The 10524-nt window shown below is 33.2% G+C and overlaps 1 long non-coding RNA gene across 2 annotated transcripts; it reads left to right on the forward strand.

Annotated features, from left to right (window-relative positions):
- Positions 1-5557: 5557 nt before the first annotated feature.
- LOC148780571 (uncharacterized) lies at positions 5558-7215 on the forward strand. 2 transcript variants are annotated; one of them, XR_016040023.1, is made up of 4 exons: positions 5558-5776; positions 5887-5938; positions 6192-6247; positions 6832-7215. It is a non-coding gene; the product is annotated as an uncharacterized LOC148780571 (long non-coding RNA). The 2 variants fall into 2 exon arrangements; XR_016040022.1 differs by having other exon boundaries at positions 5567-5938.
- The last annotated feature ends 3309 nt before the right edge of the window (positions 7216-10524 follow it).

The raw sequence follows: 10524 nt of genomic DNA on the forward strand, positions 1-10524 counted from the left end.
GCAATGGAACCGACCAGACCCAGGACTAGACGGGTCGACCCAACCTCAAGTCCAGGTACAAATCCAAATTTTTGACCCGAAAGGTCAGGTCCGAGTCCAAAAATTGGACCCGAATACTATTTGGGTTTAGTTACGGGTCCAGCCAGACGTAATCTGAACCCAACCCATTGTCACCCGTAGCATTAATACGGATGCAGTTTCTATAAGGCCTAAACCTTAGGAAAAAAGTAAACTCTCACTTCGAAATTTGTTTGAAAAACATTTGGGGTATGAGTATGAAGGCTACCATTGCTAGTTATGAAATTTGTCCCTAGCATTAATACGGATGCAGTTTTTATAAGGCCTAAACCTTAGGGAAAAAGTAAACTCTCATTTCGAAATTTGTTTGAAAAACATTTCGGGTATGAGTATGAAGGCTCTAAATAAAATCAATTACCATTGCTACTTATGAAATTTGTGACTCTAAAAATGGCAAAAATCTTGCAGATTCATGAAAACTTGAAAGTTGATGGTTTAGATAATGTATTATAATATAAACTATTTTTAGGGTTTGAAATCCTAATTTTCTTCACAACCATAATTTTCAAGGTCAATATGATTAATTTGAAGATTTTCTAATACCAAAACTACAAATTTATATGACTTTTGAGGTGAAGCATTACTTTTTTTAATAGTGGTGCAACCCTATCAAAACATTTCTAGGATGCAGTTTTTATAAGGCTTGGCATGGAAAAATAAAGCCTTGCCTCGAAACTTCGTCCGGAAAACACTATGGGCATGAGAAATATCTATGGTGGCTCTAAAATCGCTTTCCACCATCAATTTATGAATTTTGTAGCTCAAAAAATAACACAAATTACAGATTTGTGAACACTTGAAATAGACGGTCTAAATAATAAGTTATAATATACACTATTTTTTAGTTTTGAAATTTTTTTTTTTTTTTACAATCATGGTTAATTTTGAAGGTTTCTCGACACCACCACTGCAGCTCTATGGCAATATTTGTAAGTTTTGAAATGAAGCTTTACTTATTCTGACCGGCTGCAGCCCTATGGCAATATTTTTTTTGGATGCAGTTTCTACAAAGCCTAGGCCTAATGAAAAAAACAAAAGTAACTCAAAACTTCATCCGACAATCTCTTTGCGCTTGCAAACCTATATGGCTAAAGCACCGGAAGAAATATGTATTTCCTAAGTTTTGAGATAGTGGCTCGTCTAGGCCTCATAACCTGTTTTGAGAGAGAGAGAGAGAGAGAGACTTATAACAAAACCACAGGTGATTATAATGTAGCAATGCGGTCTTTTTAATCCATTGTATGGTGGTCGCAGATGATCAAGTTGAACATTTGGTCCCATCGGGAAAACACTAGAATTTTATAATAAGAAATTCTTAGGAAATATTTGATTTACCTTTTGATCAATTAAAAAGGGAGAAGCGACTTTTAGTTTTTTAAACTTCTTATCAAATAACAGTGGAAAATGTTTTGAGAGGCGTACAGCCTTATTATTACAAGAAAAACCTCACCTCAAAGCTCACTCAAAATTGTAATTTTGACATCGGAAAATCTTCTCAGCCTTGACCATTACGATTGTTAAAAAAAAAAAAGATTTTGAATTCTAAAAATAGTATATACTATAACACATCTATCTGTTTATTTCACCTAAAATAAGTGTTCACCGAAGATTCATACCATTTTTTGAGCTTCAAATTTTATGATAGGTGTTGAACATTGATTTTAAAGCCATCATGCATATTTACGATTTCGAAAGTGCTTTCTTGAGGAGGATCCGAGGTGAGACTTTCTTTCCTTAAAAACTTGGCCTTGCAAAAAGCGCAGCCATAGCAGTCCATTCAATTGCAACAAGGGAAATGATTTAGAGCAATTTATGTAAGGGCCCATTTGGATAGGATGAAATTAAGAATCCTAGATATTTGAAATCAAAATATATGGATTTTCAATATCAAGGATTTTTATCATGGATTTTTCAAATCTCTTGTTTAGATAAACTATACAAAATTCATGGATTCCTTGCAATCACTTCCATGTCCATTGTTTGGTAACAAAACTTGATACAATTTCTCTTTCTAAATTTTTATATGCATTCTCTCTTTAAATCTCAAAATTTGGGATAATGTATCTATAAAAATTTTTGAGATAGTTTCTCTCTCTAAAATTTGATATGGTTTGTCTCTCTAAAATTTGATATCGTTTGTCTCTCTAAAATTTAATATATTTTCTATCCAAAATTTAAAAATTGAAATTGTCTATCTAAAAGTTTTGAAATAATTTCTCTCTCTAAAATTTTTAGGTGTTTACTCTCTCTAAAATTAATATACTTTCTCTTTCTAAAATTTTAAGACACTCTCTCTCTAAAACTTAAAACTTCAATAATTTTGAGATAGTTTCTCTCTCTGAACTATTCTAAGTAGTTTCTCTCTAAAAAATATGGTATAGTCTTTCTTTCAAATTTTAAAATCCTTTCTCTTTCTAAAAGCTAAAATTTGAGATAATTTCTTTCTAAAAATTTTGTATTAGTTTCTTTTTCTAAAAAATTTTATATACTTTCTCTCTCTAAAATTTGATATAGTGACTCTATTAAATTTTAAGATGCTTTCTCTCTCTAAAACTTCAAGTTTAAGACAATGTCTCTCTCTAAAATTTTGAAATAGTTTGCCTATTTAAATTTTGATATAGTGTCTTCTAAACTTTGATATACTCCCTCTCCAAAGTTTAAAATTTGAGATACTTTCTCTTTCTAAAACTTAAATTTTGAGATAATTTCTCTCTCTAAAAAATTTTGAAATAGTTTTTCTATCTTAAAATTTTATGTACTTTCTCTATTTAAAGTTTGATATAGTTTATCTTTTTAAAATTGTAATATACTTTCTCACTCTAAAACATAATTTTTGCGATGGCTTCTCTCTTCAAAATTTTTGAGATAGCTTCTATCTCTAAAAATTTTTAAGTAGTTATAGTTTCTCTCGAAAACTCAAAATTCGAGACAGTTTCTTTCTCTAAAAAACGAGATATTTCTCTCTCTAATTTTTTTTTTTTTGGCCGTTTCTCTTTTTTAAATTTATAATAGTTTATCTCTAAAAGTTTAAGAATAATTTATCTCTCTATAATTTTAAGAATACTTTCTCTCCTAAAACTTAACATTTGATAGTGTTTTTGTCTCTAAAAAATTTCGAGACAGTTTCTATTTTTAAAACTTCTTAGGTAATCTTTTTAAAATTTGATATAGCTTCTATCTCTAAAAATTAAAATATGAAATTGTTTCTCTCTTTAAAATTTTTGAAATAGTTTCTCTCTCTAAAAATTTGAGATAGTTTCTCTCTCTAAACATTTGCATGTACTTTCTCTCTCTAAAATATGATAATTTCTCTATAAAACTTAAAATTTGAGATAGTTTCTCTCTCTAAAATTTTGAGATAGTTTATCTCTCTGGAAAAATTTGGTACATTTTCTCTTTAAAATTTTAACATATTTTCTCTCTCTAAAAGTTAAAATTTGAGATAGTTTTTCTTTCTACAATTTTGAGATAATTTTTCTCTTTAAAAAATTTAGGTATTTTCTCTCTATAAAATTTTTATACCTACCAAATGCTCTCTATGTTTCGGCTCGATGGAGAGAGTGAAATCCATGGGCCTTGGAAATACCAAAAAATGGGTTTTGGTGTGGAATTAAAATCATGGAAAAGCAGATCTTGTTTCCATGATTTTGATTTTTCTGATTTTAAGTATTCTAATCATTCAACAATCCAAATGATGGATTTTGACAATATCCAATATATTAAAAATCCATGCCTTAAAATCTATGTACCCAAACAACCCTAAGTCTTAAATCAATTTCAAGAAATTGATCTCAATTAATGAAATCTCCAATATTTTTCCACGCGCAATAGACATCTAGAAAGCCCATTGATGATGCCAGTCCAACAGATTTCCGAGTGGAATATGGTTGTCATCCACTTTACATAAAATCACCAGCTAAACTCCTTAAATGAAAGTGAAAGCCTTTGGTTTGAACCAGTTTCAAAATCCAGGGGTCAGGATTGGGAATAGTCGATTTGGACGGAAAATCGGCCAGGACGGCACTTTTTCCGATATAGGCCCGATACTGATACTACTAAACATTAGTTTAATTTTTTATTTTTTAATATTTTTTATGTCGTTGATTTAGGTCGATCCAGTTCAACAATTTGACGATCCAACATAGATCTACGGGTGGCAATGGGTCCGTATGGGTTGTATCCAGTTGGGCCCGGACCCGAATAACATTCGAGTCCAAAATTTGGACCCATACCTGGACCTATTAGGTCCCGGGTCCATCTGTCGATTCCTGTGTCTAGTTAGATCCATCGCCCACCCTATGACTATGAACTTTTTTTTTTTTTTTTTTATCTTTTTTTTTTACCATCATATACCCTATGACTATGAATTTTTTATTTTTGCCAATGATATTGTAAATATTGTAACAATATGAACACCTAGCGTGTGCTTAAAGATGCATAATTGCCATCATATATCATATGACTACAGGTGCGGGTCGGATCCGGTTGGACCTAGACCTGGACTTGAACCCAAACCTGAGTAGTATTAAGGTCCAAAATTTGAACCCATGTGTGGACCCGAGGTCAGATCTATCCATCGGGTCCCGAGTTTGGTGGGGTCCTTTTCCACCCATAGATCTAGAAGGTGGGTGATCTACCCTAATTTTGAAACATTGGTTTGAAGGAGTCAACAGAAAAAGAAGAAAATAATGGGCATGTGCATACAATGTTCTCAATCCCTATTATTAATGCTACTTCAATACCTTTCCAAGTGGATCCCACTCTATGCTTGTCTCCATTTCTAGTGTTTGAAACACAGAGAGCTATTATAGTATTACACATGTTTGGTGTATGTATTTAAATAAAAATAAATAAAATAATTTTTTTTTTTTTTTGAAATCTGTAGAATCATCTACTGTCCGAAAGTCTTTCCAAAATTAAATACGAGGCACATAGGCTATTATAATATCACATTAGCTTAGTTTGAAAAAGGAAAAAATTTATATAGGGTTGCAATTTTATACTATAGAAGTATGGTGCACCTAAAAAATCCAATAAAAAATAGTGTTTCAAAGTTGAACAACTCTCTTATGGATCATCTTGACCTCGAGATGTATAAATATAAAGAAAAAAAAACAAAAAATTTTAAGTCTTAAAAAATAATGTATCTTGTAATAAGTTATATGAACTGTTTATTTTCAAAATTTTCAATTGTCTATAGATCTACTTGATCTATACCAATTTTCAAATTTTAAATTTCATAACTAAGGAGGGATATGAATTTTCAAAACATCGCAAGGTTTTTGATACTGTAACTATATCTTTCGGCAAAATTTAGAGGTGCGCCTTTCTTGTATAGTATAAGGTAGGCACTTTATACTAACCTCACCCTTTAAATAATAAATAAATGTTTCGATAGGGCTCCAGCCTCATCAAAACAAGTAAAGCCTTGTCTTGGAACTCATCGAAATTGCAGTTATGGCGTTGGAAAAACTTCAAATCAATAATCTTGGCCTCGAGTATTTTGGTTGGGAAAATAATTACAATTTCAAGCCTGAAAATAGTATATATTGTAACGCATTATCTAGACCGTCCATTTCGTCCTTATCGGCAAGGTTTATATCATTTTTTAAACTTCAAATTTCAATCTCGGTATTGGAAATTGATTTTAGAGGGGAGAGTTCTGATGACCAAAGTGCTTTCCAAACGAGAACTTGAGGTGAGGCTTCACTTATTTTTTTCATAAATGGAACATGCAATTTTTGTATATGGTATTTGTTTCGAACTTTCGATGAAGTGGGAGCTTGCTTTTGGATTCCCTACTTCCAGAACAAATGTGAGGGTTTTGCTTGTTGCCTGGATACATGTATTCAGAAGAGAGGTAATCAGCAACTCTTATTTCTTAGTTTTAAGGTTTAATCTTTCTCTTGCACTTCTGAGGTTGTTTCTCTTTCTTCTTTTTTCCTGTTAGCAATGCTGATTAATTGGGTTCTACCCTTCTTGTTCTATTCATTTGGGTTTTTAGCCAGTGATGGGGAACCTAATTTTTCTGATTTTATTTCATGAAGTCTGGTTTTAATTTTTCCTTGTTCCATTCTTGTGATACTCATTTCATAATCTTCCTCATGATGAAGATGGCTACCAGTATTCTGGGGCTTGGCTTGGATAAGGTACTCCGCTTTTGGCCAAGGTGAGTTATTCAGGCAAGTCATTTGACTCTCAGAGTCCAAGCCAAGTTAAAAAAAATAAAAATAAAAAAGCAAAAAATTTAAGATATATTTATGATCTGCAACACATTTGCATGAAACCCAAAATGGCATACTGGTTCCCTTTACTGCTATTGCGTGCCTATCTATGCTCCATCGGAAGCATAGTTTATTTCTATTCCCTCGTTCAAATGATTTATTTGGGAGGATTTTTTTTCCATCTGAAAATTTGGGAACCACATAAGACTCACTAGATGATTATTTTTTAAATAAAAAATTTGAAATTTCAGTTTTTTAACTCTTAGATCTTATTATCTAAAAATTTGATGGTCACTGTTCATGTATTATTTTTTTCAAGTGTATAAAGGGCGCAATTAGGAAATCTTTTTATGGAGGTTAATCTATGTGTTGAAAGCTAACCTCCCCAAAATTTGAGGTCCTAAAATTATTTCTAGCTGGGGTTTTACCCGAGGGAGTAAATGGATAGTGTACTCTTGCTGAAGTATAATATCTTTTGGCTTTAGTTGGTATGCCTTGATGTATGACATTGGTATCTCATGGCCACCAGTGTTGTGCGACTCGTCGGACTCGGTGGAGTTGCTCGGCCTCAGCCTATGGGTGAAGCGTATACATAGGCTACAACATATTATCATATGCCAATTTTGACTCAAAAGCTCTCAAATATCTTGTTGGGTAGTACACCTGGTTACCCTCCATGATTATGTTTTTTTAAGTCGGACTTGACTTGGGCAAGTTATTCCGACTCATCCGAATAATTTGCCCCGACCAATGGCTGAGTACCTTTGCCGAGCTGAGTCTCCGAATACTGCTCATGCTTGCAAACTTGGTATAACATGTTGTGATATTGGTCTATGTAATAAATTTGTTTCCAATCGACTTCAATTTTCTTATTGACATGGGTTTTTGGTTTACTAGAATGTCGTTTCTAGTTGAATGATGAGGTAATATAGAAACAATCAAATAGACTTTTTTCCCCTTCGATGTAATCAAATAAAAACACATTTTCTCGTTCTCTGGATTAGTTTCGATTTAACTGATAACTTGTTTCCGGGGATTGGAAATGGTTTCGGATCATATTCGATCCGACCGACTTGACCCAACTCAATAGGGTCCATGCCCAGTTCAGGTCAATCCACGGAGTCCGTGGGTCGACTCGACCTAGTTGCCACCCCTAGCTTGGGGCAAGGCCACGACAGCGCCAGCCTGGCCCTTTTCTTCCGTATTTTTATTAGCTATGTTTGCTTTGTAACAATTAGCCCTGTCCAACCTGGCCCCGGCTCGGACCAGCAAGGGCCAAGAGGCCTGGCCCGTTGCCGGTCTAGCATTATTGTTTTTGTATTGTCTTTCGCATATATTTCAATGGATGATGGATGAATGGTGCGTGAGTAACTTACACTTGTAATGTAGTTGCATACAGAACAGTCCTATAACCCCATGTGAATGTCGCCATTGTTAGAGATGCATGTACTTTTAATTCTTAGTAGAAACATATGTTTGAGACCAAGTTCTTGGCGTGATTGTGAACTCTCTAGTCTCAGGGACTGTTATTCTTTATTTTTAACTAGTGTTTTAAAACCCGGATAAGGCAGGCGAACCAGTCATTCAAAAATCCGATCTAAATTTGGTAAATTGTCTATTTGAATTGGCGATTTGGACGAGAACTGGTTCAAAAAAGTAAAAAAAATAAATAAATAAAAAGTAAAAAGAATAAATAAATAAAAAGTAAAAAGAATAAAAAAATAAATAAAAAGAATAAAAAAATAAACAATAAAATATGTAGTAATTGTCAGGTTTCCTATCAGAATTGACTGGTTTCTAAGGGAACTGGATGATTCCGAGAGGACCATATTGGTTCTCCGTCTCAACTGGAATTTAGGTCGATCTACACTGATTCCCGATGTGAATTAGTGATTCCCAATCTCGATTGATAGTTTTTTAAACATTGGTTTTTAACTATTATTTTTTTATTTTGATTCATGTTGTTGTTGTGTCCCTTTCACTAAAGAACCAAAACACAATCGGTTTAATTGTTGAACCTTGATAAAGAAGAGATTCTCTTGTTTTACTTCATTGCTTCACTTCTGAGTAGAGATAGATCTACCCCATCTAAGTACATCCCCAACAGCTCATGTGTGGGCACCACGTGATACACCCTTTTTACGCTCTAAAGGGAACGCAAAACATGTGCCCATGTCATTTTTTAAGATAAAACCATTACTTTTCCTCTTATACAAGGTTTAGAAAACCGGATCATATCATTCGGATCGCCATTCAGAACACTTGATTAGTACAATAAGGAAGTACAGTGACTGGTCAAGTACTATAGACCATCTTCCGAATGTTAGGATTTTTTCGATACACAAAACATGCCTGCCCCGTGCTGCTACCACCACTCCCTGATAAGAAGAAAAGGTGCTCTCGGATCATATTGCTAAGATCAAGGCTGATCCTCAACTTTGAAACCTGCGTACCCACCATTTTGTCATTTGATTCTCGCATGTCAGCTGCCCATACTGGGTAGCTCATTGATCCTCGTAGGGGCAAGGAAGGGCATCTCTCTCTGATCTGGGTCCTCACTCCGTTATCGCCTGGTCGGTTTACTCGCTCCGTTCACCTGGCCAGCCTCGAATTGCTTTGGTTCCATGGATCAGCGGGTCAGATCAGCAATCTAGCCAAGCGAACATGCTAATAAAAAATAAAAAGAAATTTTTTTTATAAAGGCGAGACCCTAAACAATCAAAATAAGAAGCACTTCAAAAATTCACTTGAAGAGGTTGTTTTGATGCCCATAAATCCTCGAATCAATCATCTCGACCTCGAGATACACGACCACGAGAAAAAACAGATTTCAAGTCTTGGAAATAATGCATTTTACAAACCATCGATTTTCAAGATTATCAAGTGGTCATAGATCTGCCCGATCTATACTATTTTTTATATTGTAAATCTTATAATTAGAGATGAAAATAAAATTTCAGGCCATCACAAACTTTTTCAATATTGAAATAACATCTTTCGACATTATTTCAAGTTATGCCTTATTTTGATTGTTTAGGGCCTCAGCCTTGTACAAACCACACTCAAAATAAAATAAAAGTAAGAAAACAAAATAAAAATAAAAATAATTTTCTTAAAAAAAAGGTGGGGCCAGAATCTAACTTCATAAAGGAAATCAACATGTTCCCAATACTTTGCAGTAACCAAACTAGCCCTTTTCAAGCCGGATCAATTGGTTCCAATCCATAACACCATTTTTTTAACTCAGGTTGTTTATAAATAAAGAATGAATATGGTTAAACAAAATCATAATTTCGACGAGAAACTATCTCAATGAAAGGGCTTTCATTAATGGCCAAAACATAAAAAAAAAAAAAAAAAAAAATATGAAAGGGCTTTCCGTGTGGTTTTGTATAAGGTTAAGGACCTAAACAATAAAAATAATGCGCATCTTTAAATAGTGCAAAATATATTATTTCAGTGTTAGAAATCTTTCCGAAAATTTAGTTTCACATCTAATAAAAAAGTTTATATAGAGGCAAGGCTCTAAACAATCAAATTAAAGCATACCTCCAAAATTTCATTAGAAGACGTTGTTTTGATGGCCAAATATCCTTAAATTGATCATCTCAATATCAAGATGAATGGACATAAGAAAAAAAATAGATTTCGAGTTTTAGAAATAGTGCATCTTATAATGCATTTTTGCACCGTCGATTTTTAAGTTTTTATAGATCTACTCGATTTACATTATTTTTGAAGCTTTAATTATATAAAAATATATTTTAAGGCTATCACAAAGATTTTCAATAAAAAATGTACGCTTTATTTTGATTGTTTAGAGCCTCGGCTCTATACAATTAAAGCTTAAAAAATAATATAGATCGAGTATAACTAAAAAATAGTATAGATCGAGCATAACTAAAAACATTTGAAAATCTTGAAAGTTGACGGTGCAAAAAATACAATACAAAATAAACTATTTCGAATAGTTAAAATCCATTTTTTCTCATATCCAATGCGATAATCGATTTGAAGATTTTGAAGCATCAAAACAACCTATTCGAAGCAAATTTTTGAGGTGCACCTTGATTGTTTAGGGCCCATCCTTGTATAAACTTTTTCCTTCATTTGTAAATTAAAAGATGTTTAGGGGCGATTCCGGTATTTCATTTGTGTATCTTGGGCTGCCGACGTTTTTTTACTTGGACGGTTAGATCATGTGCTGTCTTCCCAAACATGC

The sequence above is a fragment of the Amborella trichopoda genome, chromosome 9 (genome assembly GCF_054954075.1).
Source record: "Amborella trichopoda isolate Santa Cruz 75 chromosome 9, AtrichopodaSantaCruz75HAP2 v2.0, whole genome shotgun sequence".
Lineage (NCBI taxonomy): Eukaryota > Viridiplantae > Streptophyta > Magnoliopsida > Amborellales > Amborellaceae > Amborella > Amborella trichopoda.